The sequence below is a fragment of the Chelmon rostratus genome, chromosome 20, assembly GCF_017976325.1.
Source record: "Chelmon rostratus isolate fCheRos1 chromosome 20, fCheRos1.pri, whole genome shotgun sequence".
Classification (NCBI taxonomy): domain Eukaryota; kingdom Metazoa; phylum Chordata; class Actinopteri; order Chaetodontiformes; family Chaetodontidae; genus Chelmon; species Chelmon rostratus.
Genome location: NC_055677.1, coordinates 1365001 through 1375000, shown reverse-complemented (window position 1 = coordinate 1375000; position 10000 = coordinate 1365001). Strand labels below are relative to the sequence as shown.

Genomic DNA, 10000 nt, shown 5'->3' with positions numbered 1-10000 from the left:
ATCACTAGTATGCAGATGAACACCTGTTTACTGACTGACCACCTGTCGCACACGCACACACACACATTCACACTGCACAACCTCGGTCACACAAACACAAAACACGCTCCCTCATTACCGTGGCAACTCGGGACTAATCACCTCACTGTTGGTCACTTTGTTCCCATAATGCATCAGCAGCCTCTCAGCCAATCCCAACAGGGAATTGTCAGATTGTCTTTCTTACCGTCTTTTACCTCAACCAAACACACACACACACACACACACACATACACACACACACACAAAGTTAAACCTGTGTGTGTGTGTGTGTTACAACAGTGGGATTTATGAGTCAGATTGGTTTATAAATATATATCACACACACAGTGGGTAGTGGTGGGAGTGTGTAAGTAGATTTAGTCATATGATGGATCTCACACACACACACACACACACACACACACACAGACCTTTTCCTGTATTTCTGTTTTCACAGATTAGTTTTACATCCAGACAGCCAACTCTGAAGACTTAATTTGAGGTTTTGGAGTCTCAGTCTGAACTTTATTGAAGAAGAACTGTAATATTCCTCCAACACATTTCTAAAAGGAAAGATGTGAGCTCATAAACCCGGAAACCATGAGTAGATCAACATGAGAAAGAACCATCTGCTAATGTAGACACAGATTAGAGCTGAGGCTGATGGGAGTGTTGTTAGTTTTGACCTGGTGGTGGCGCTAGATGAAAAATCAGAGTGAATTGATACAGCATGGCAGATATTTCAGCCTGGGCCAGCTCTGCGGCTCGTGAGGCTAAAACACCATCTGTTCAGTCTGCATATGTCCCATTTGAATGTGCTGCCAATGCTAATGCTAATGCTCAGGAGCCTGAGTGAGGCAGTGATGGACGGGGGGGGTCCTCACTGATGACTGTGTGCTTTGCATCTAAAGTCAGACGTGAGTTCTTGAGCTTTGGGTGCGTCGAGCTGCACAGTTTTGTGTGTTCAGCGGCATCCACACGCAGCTCCGGCAGCAGTTTCACACAGTCACCGTGTGTTTTGATTGGCTGTGGACACCCGAGCGCTTCATGTTTGTCCCATTTGACTTGAGCAGAGCTGTGTGTGTTTGCTCCTCTGCATCTCGCCCACACCGACTCATGGATTAATGCATCAGAGGGGGAATGTGCACCTTGTTACAACCCTGCTGCAATACTACAGGCTTCTGGAAGAATCCATATCCCACACACACACACACACACACACACACACACACACACACACACACACACACACACACACACACACACTTCTTGTGGATCGGCTGCTTGTGTTTGTTGCTCTCTGACTCTGTGTTTCCTCCCCTGTGTGCAGATCCACACAGTGCGTTAGAAGAGAGAGGGGGAGGAAGGTGAGGAAGAGATGTAGAGCACTCTAAATGACACTGAAGAATAAATGAATATTGGAGATCAGACTGGTTTGGATGTGAGTGAAACAGCAGTAAAACCAGAGATGTGTGAGCCCTAATATCTAATCTTTCAGTCATACAGCGACACACGTGATGGAGGAATAATGAAGAGTTCAGGTCAAACCGCTGACGATCGTGTTGGGGAACAAGTTGTCCACCAGGGACAAAACAGCAGGTAGTTTGACTGAATCATCTTAACTCAGATCCCTCCTGCCTGTTTCTGGAGCTTCGATTCAGTCACATGTTCAGTCGCATGATGACGGGGGGTCACGTAGGGTGGGAGACGGTAATGATGGACCTTTGACGCCCCCCCCCCCCCGTTCACAGACGGATGATGTTGTCTGTTTGTGGTGTTGGTTGACCTCTGACCTCTTCCTTCAGTGTTCAGTCGTCAGCAGGTGCGATCGTCACTGAATTCCTGGACTTAAAAAGCTTGTTCTGGATTGTGCGTGCGTGCGTGCGTGCGTGCGTGCGTGCGTGCGTGCGTGCGTGCGTGCGTGCGTCTCTATAAGTTAGTTAGAGAGTAAAGATGATTGATTGCTGCTGCAGTCTTGCTCTGTTTATAGAGGAGAATGTTCTAGTTTAAGCAGAGAATTGCAAATGTAAAATGAAGGTGAACGAAGGATAAAAACGTCCAAGACAGAAGTAAAAATATGAATGAGGAGGAGGAGGAGGAGGAGGAGAGAATGTAGAGTTGAATTTTGTGTGATGAAAGATGCAGCTGCTCTCAGTCTATTGTGCATCCTACAACAGCTGGATTTACTGGCTACACACACACACACACACACACACACACACACCTACACACACCTACACACACACACACACACACCTACACACACACACACACACACAAGATGATAAAGTGAAAATGAAGTGAGAGTATTTCTGTTTCTGTGTGTGTGTGTGTGTGTGTGTGTAGGTGTGTGTGTGTGTGTGTGTAGGTGTGTGTAGGTGTGTGTGTATGTGTGTGTGTGTGAGTGTGTGTGAGCACCAGCACCCTCTGAAGAGCCATTTCTCACAGATTACTGCTGCTTAATGTCACAGCAATGTCACACAGCCTTCGGCCATTTTGGCTCAATTGAGATTAAATGCCACATCGGGCTCTGAGTTATACCTGCCAGGTCGGGGGAAACGGGCCCCCGTCACGGCTCTTGGGGGCCGGGCAGAGTCTCAGTCGCTCTGATCTCTGAGCTCTGCAAACACACAGAGGATTTGTGATGAAACGGCTCGAAGGATGGTGGGGTTTACGTGCCGGGTTAGGAGGCCAGGTGTGTTTCTTTTCACCTGCAGGTTAGTTTGAATATGAATCCCTGTCTGGACTGAGGTGTGGTGCTAAATCTAAACAGCTGCAAACACAGAAATAATTCAACCGATGCTGATGTATGTTAAGCTGCAGTTCCCCCGGTGGCCACTAGTTGCTGCTGCAGCAAAACTGTCTGGTCTGAAATTAATGAGCAAAAAATGTTATAGTCCACTAAAGTATCCTGTTTCCAAGTGTCTAACTTCACGTTTACTCATGTTTTTTTTACGTTAAATTCAAAATTAGATTCAATTACATTTTTTTGAAAATAACTTTTTTAAAGATGCATTCACAACACAGCATCTGGCTCCAGTGAGGGCTCCAACTTGCTCATCTGGGTTGCATTTGAGTAAACCCAACCTCCAACCTCAGAGAACCCAACCTCCAACCTCCGAGAACCTCAAACCTCCAGCCTCAGAGAACCCAACCTCCAACCTCAGAGAACCCAACCTCCAACCCAACCTCCAGCCTCAGAGAACCCAACCTCCAACCCAACCTCCAACCTCAGAGAACCCAAACTCCAACCCAACCTCCAGCCTCAGAGAACCCAACCTCTAACCTCCAGCCTCAGAGAACCCAACCTCCAACCTCCGAGAACCTCAAACCTCCAGCCTCAGAGAACCCAACCTCCAACCTCCGAGAACCTCAAACCTCCAGCCTCAGAGAACCCAACCTCCAACCTCAGAGAACCCAACCTCCAACCCAACCTCCAGCCTCAGAGAACCCAACCTCCAACCTCAGAGAACCCAAACTCCAACCCAACCTCCAGCCTCAGAGAACCCAACCTCTAACCTCAAGCCTCAGAGAACCCAACCTCCAGCCTCAGAGAACCCAACCTCAGAGAACCCAACCTCCAGCCTCAGAGAACCCAACCTCAAACCTCCAGCCTCAGAGAACCCAACCTCAACCCTCAGAGAACCCAACCTCAAACCTCCAGCCTCAGAGAACCCAACCTCAACCCTCAGAGAACCCAACCTCAACCCTCAGAGAACCCAACCTCTAACCTCCAGCCTCAGAGAACCCAACCTCCAACCTCCAGCCTCAGAGAACCCAACCTCAACCCTCAGAGAACCCAACCTCAAACCTCCAACCTCCAGGCTTCAGTCCTGCTGTTCAGGGCAGAAAAAACTCCACATGATTGTAAAACAGAATAAAAAACACCAAGGTTTTGGTGGGGTTTTTTTGTTTTTTCAAACAGACTTTTAAACACATTTTCTCACTTTTTCTTTCCTTACTTTTGCCTTTAAAATGTCATTTTGACTCATCCGATTAGCAAGAAGTGAAATGCATGTATTTGGGAAAGACTACAAGTCGCTATAAACCTCTCGTGAAACAATAGCAGAGTAAAGTTACATTTATTCTAAAACAGTTTCAGTATTCTCACATACACATGATTTTAGCCAAGACAATAAAGTGCTTTGGCGGTGTTGTGTTTGGTGGAAAACAGTTTACTTTAAACCAACTCTGCTGTCTGAATTTTACGTAACGGAGGTTTCCACTCCTGACACCGAGCTCATGTTATGTAACATCGATAAAGAAGCTCCACCATCTTTAATAATCAGACAGTTAAATGCAGAGTGCTGAAATATCTCTGCAGATATTCAAAGTTTCACACACACACACACACACACACACAGGCTTCTCCAGGAGAGTTGAACCTCATTACCTGAGTCACCTGCAGCTTCAGCCAGAAGAAACCTGAATAAAAGCTTCTGCTGCGCTCTCGGGGTTTTTGTCTGAAGCTTGTTGTTTTGCTGTGAACTTGTTTTTAAGCTTTAAACAAATTAGCTGATTAGTTGTTTTTTTTTTTCCTCTGTGAAAAATGTTTCCTCCGGTCAGACAGACACATAATCACTGAAACTGGATTATTCCTGCGGCAACAGTAAAGCAGCGCTCTGTATCTGCATTAATGAAGGTGTGCGTGCGTGCGTGCGTGCGTGCGTGCGTGCGTGCGTGCGTGTGCGTGTGCATGTGTAAGGTTATTATGAACTTTCTTCTCTGCTGGAGGGCCAAACCACAGACGGTAGTTTCGTTGTTCAGGTGGCAGCAGGATGCTTCTGATGTTTCGTGTCGCGTCTTTGATTTCGTCAGTATTGATCCTGTTGAAGACAAACAACATGTCAGAGCTTTTCAGGGGTTTTCTTTATCCGACACTGTTTCTGTTTTTAATCTTTGTCTTTCTAATCATCAGGTTTTTGCAAATATGCACCTGTAAAGAGTGCAGAATGAACTGAAGGCAGCTCCTGTTTGAATGTGCAGGATCACCGGATCACTGTGATCCTGAAGAAAACATGATGATGATCCTCAGGGAAGCTCTGTCCAGATGTTGTAGGTTAGCCTGACTCTTCAGATCCAGTTATCAGGATTTTAGACACAAAAAGCAGGTGCTCAGACCGTCAGAGTAACCGCCTCCCTTTCACCTCACACCGTGTGTTTCACATCTTTCCCTGTGCCCTCCCCCCTTCATCTCTCCTCCACCCCCCTGGACAGGTGTTGCCTCTCAGTCTGAAAACATCTGCCTCTTTTCACAGTTGCCTGCTTTGCTGTGGTGCATGCTATTAAAGTTTCTACCAATCAGGGCAAATCTGCAGCATCATCAGTGAGGACAGGCAGCTGTTTCCTGCTGCAGCGCCCTCTTTATAACCAAGAGTTCAACGTGTTTCAGTAAAAAGCTGCTCAAAAGAGTGTTTGGATTTCATACCGCCTTAAATAACTGCAGCTAGACAAAACAACAAACCAGAAACGTGTTTCCTGACGCGGGAGGCCGACTGCTCTGACGCAGTTGCAGCTGTGGTGCAGCTCAGTTCGGGGGAACCAGAGATTTTGGGAAAGCCTGAACCGGAGAGGAGCTGAAGGGGAAAGTAGGGCAGCACCCTGTGTGAAATCTTGCGTCTCCTCACCATCTCCTCCTCCTCCTCCTCCTCCTCTTTACCTCACTCTTACCCTTCCCCTTTCTTCCCTCTCCCCTCAGTCCTCCCTGCTTCTCTTTTTCTCCCCCCACCCTCCTCTCCCTCTCCTCCTCCATCTTTCGATCTGTGAAAATCCCCAGCCTTCCTCCCTCCATCCCTCAGAAATCCCACGCCTTTATTGCTGCTTTTACACCTGAACGCCCCACGGGTGCTGGTAGCTTTGCCGAGCTTTAGACACGCACACAGGCAGTAACACAGAAACACTCTCATATTGTAGGACTTCATCCTGCTGAACAAACTCTATTAAAAAGAGACGGGAGCTGTTTGGGTGGATTAAAGCAGACAGGTTTTTACTCCCTCCTACTCTTTCTGAGCCTCATAAAACACTGAGGCAGTGGGGGCGGTAGCGGGCCGAGCACAGGTCTCGCTCAGAACCTGACTCCGGTATAAAGACGTAAGCCGTGCCGGAAAGACGTCTTAATTATGGCTGGAGCGATGCTCTGTCGGGGTTGATATCGCCTGCTCATGTTGGCTCAGGGCAGACAGATCAGTACTGGCATCAACACTGCAGATATGCGATAACAAAGTTGCAGCATATAAATGTTTTATAGGCTGCATTTCAACTCTGTTTTATGTGTATTCATGAGTGTAATACAACAGTCCCTGCAGTAAAACCTGCCTTCATGACACTTCAGCTTTTGTTGAAACTGTCAGAGTTGTTGCGAGGCTGCAGCGCTTTGTGCACGTCGCAGTCTGAGCTGTCGAAACCATTTTAAGGTCTTATTATCACACAGACATCAGGTGCTTGTTATGGAACAGCAGCGTATGTAAAGCGGAGCAGTAACGGCTGGACTCCACTGGGCACGGCTGTGCTGCGTCGTGGCTGCGACGTGGTCTTGTTCTGTTCTGTGTCTGGCTCAGTCTGCTCAGCTTGATGTGGCTTCCATCAGTACTGGACTGGCCACGTGTTCTCCGGAGCAGTGCGGAGAGCCTTTTCCGGGACGCTTCTGAAACGCGTTGCCCTGCTTCTGGTGGAATTATGAGAATCCTCTGGAACAGACACGATCAGTTCCAGCAGCCACGTCGCAGTCAGAACACAATGCAGCCGTGCCCGGTGAAACCTGCAGCTCGCTGCTCGCCTTTTCCCGTTTGTGAGGGAAGATACTGGTTTAATCGCCCCAAACTCCAGAGTGGAGAGTCCAAAGAACAAAATGCTACCTTACTAACCTTTAGTCCCACAAATTCGTTGTCATTGAGGAAAATTCAGAAAACTTCAATCACTTACTTTTAAATGCTTTCTTTGGTTTGTTTTCTGGATTTTTTGTACCATGTGTTGTTTTTTGGATCAAGTCGTCTCATTGATGTCAAGATCTGTTCAAGAGAGACCGAAGAACAAGAAACAATCATATACATAATACAATCAATCATATACAATCAAGTGCATAATAATCCAGGTGCATATAAAGCTGCATCATCGGCATAAAAATGGATGTGGAAGTGTTTATTAGGAAGAATGATGTTTATTTATGTGTAATGTAACTTGTAATGGACCAAGAATAGACCCCTGTGTTACCCCATTACACACCCATGAGCGTTGTTGTCACAGACGGCACAATATGCCAGTTTGTACAGAATCAACGACCCCCCTACATCAGAAATTTTAGCTAGTGCATTGTTAGGTCAAGGGTGCATGGCCCATTCTTCTTTGTGTATGCCGCTTTTTAAAAAATAAACCACGTTTTGAGTCGATTAAACAGTTTAGTTTAGTTTTACCAAAATATCTGTACTACTATACTCTGACGGCCTCGGTATTATTACTGAATGCCCTTCTGGACTCTCCAAAGGACAATTTGTTGGTCAAACAAATCCAAAATTGAGTGTAAAATAGTCAGTTTTACTACCATCATCCCATAGTTGGTACAGGATGTGCTCAAAGCTCAGCAGACACAGTTTATGGCAGATATACGGGGGCTGAAGGACCTGATGCGACCCTGAACTGAAGGTGGACTGACTCAGTTTCTGCCTCTGTCAATTTTATTTATTATCACGAAGACTAATTCAGACTTCCTGTCGTAAGAGGCCAGGATCATGGCTGACAACAAGAGCTCAACCACAGTTTTTGGTCTCGTGCTGAACTCTAATATGAGTTTGTTTCTGCGTTCTCAGCAAATGAAAACAGAAAAGCAAACTCCAACGTATCTTTGGAGGAAAGAGTCAAAATACACACTGCTAAAAACCGATTCTGAACACACACACACACACACACACCTCTTTTATCATCTCTTTGGTCTCTTTTACTCTTCCCATCATCTCCAGCTCTACAAACTCTCTGAGCTTTGAAGAGTGAGTATCGATTTATCACTTTTGAAGCCCTCAAACATTCAAACCATCATCCAGCACTTCCCTCAGAGGCTGCCAACACGCAGAGCTGCCCGGTGCAGCTTTAAAAATAGAACATTACCAAATCAGAGATCAAGCTTTTGGGGTCAAAAGAGCATCACAAAGGTATGAATCCTCTGCTGCAGTCATTAAACTGCACGATGGAGCTTTACCACAGTGACATGTTGCTAATGCAGTTGTATGTTTAAGCGTTGAATCGCCTGTGGTTTGACAGATACATTGCATGAAGAGGTATTTTTAGCTGGAAAATGTGAAGCCAACAATCACGTACAACCTCAGTTTAGAAGAAAAGAATAAAAAAAATCGTTTTCCTTGTTGTGGTAGAAGATCGTCTTGACAGCTTGGCCGTATTTAGTTCATTTATTGTTGCATAGTCGAGACTTTGATTCCCAAAACATGGGACCGAAGTTCATTCTGCTGTTTGACTGGTTGGACGCCGCCGATCAGGACCCCGTTACACCAGCGTCAAAGACGGCAAAGTGTTGGACTGGAATCTGCTTGAAGGTGGAAAATGATTTCTAGCAGCTGACATGTTTAGATGAAGCTCAATTTACAGCGACTGAAAGTCTGTCCAGGAGCAGAAAATCACAAACACCAGAGATGACAGGATGCAAATCCTGTGAGACGTTTGGAGAAACTTTTACAAAAACAAACCTGGAGGAGTGAGGGAACAGTTTCGGTTGTAATGAGAAACTTTAATGAGCTAAAACACCAATTTTATTGGAATTGAACAACATCTCCCATGAGTCCTAGCTGCTGGCGGGCCATGAAACCCTGGGTGCTGCTCGGGCTGAACGCTGACAGTCTTGATCATAGTGTGCCGAGTGGAGGCAGGAAAATGTGATTTGCATCAGATTGCTTCGCTGGTCGGCGGTTCGTCAATAGATGAACTTGATTTTGGAGATTAACTCTTCGTCCATAAAGTGCTGCAGTGAAGATTTTACCATTTCTTCTTCTTCTCTGTTGTTATTTTCTGCTGCTTCGTTTTGTTTGTTAGTTTTTCTTCTATTCTTAGAAATGAGGGTCTGATGCAATGATGATACTCCATCCTCACACACATGCACACGCACGCACACACGCACGCACGCACACACACACACACACACGCAGTCTGCATGATGAAATTCATTGACTGAAGAAGGCAATGTGATGTCAGGATAACAGTTAAAACAGAGAGGAAGGCAGAGTTATGGTTGATTTAACAGAGAGGAGGAGGAGGAGGAAGAAGCAGACAGGAGGAGGAGGAGGAGGCTTTCACGACGACCTCTGTGACCTTTATCTGATCTGATTCGTGCTTCTCGTCTTCATCTTTCGACAAACATTTATCGGCTTCAGTCGTTTCTTTTTCGCTGGTTTTGGTCGAGTTTTCGTCAACACAAACTAAACGTTTGAAGAGTTTCGTTGGCGAGCGGGTTGTTGAAGGTTGTCAGCAGGGTTGAGGAGGAGCTGGAGCTGGACCTGGAGCTGGACCTGGAGCTGGACCTGGAGCTCCATTAGTTTGAAGTGGACTGTTGCTCTGCAGCCTCTTCCTGAAGGACTCTCTCATCCCCCCCTTTATGAGTCGCTTGTGTTTCCTCTGCTTTCTCTTCTCTCCTCGTTGCCTCTCCAGCAGATTGCCGACCAGCCGATCGATTCGCTTCTCTCAAAATCTCTGCCTCTCGTTCTCCTGCGCCTGGCTGCATTGATGTGTGAGCCCGAGTGTTTTCTGGGTTTCTGTCGTCCTCTGCGAGACGATTAATGAGAGAAACTGAGTCTGCTGACGGTGTGAAGAGGCAGCTCGAACACACGAGGAGGCCTGAAGCTGTGTGCACGCAGACTCAAATACCCTTTCTCTTCATCAGGTTCAGAGAGTTGCTCGCATGCTTGGCTCTGGTTTGCAGATCTCTGTCGTCGTGGAAGCGGACGTTCAAGCATCGTTTGCATACGGAGGCGTCTGCCTGCTC

The 10000-nt window shown here is 46.5% G+C and overlaps 1 protein-coding gene across 1 annotated transcript in view; it reads left to right on the top strand.

Annotated features, from left to right (window-relative positions):
• The window catches only part of LOC121623662 (LYR motif-containing protein 4B), a 34656-nt gene that overhangs the window by 13222 nt on the left and 11434 nt on the right, over positions 1 to 10000 (top strand). The gene's annotated exons all lie outside the window — the stretch shown is intronic.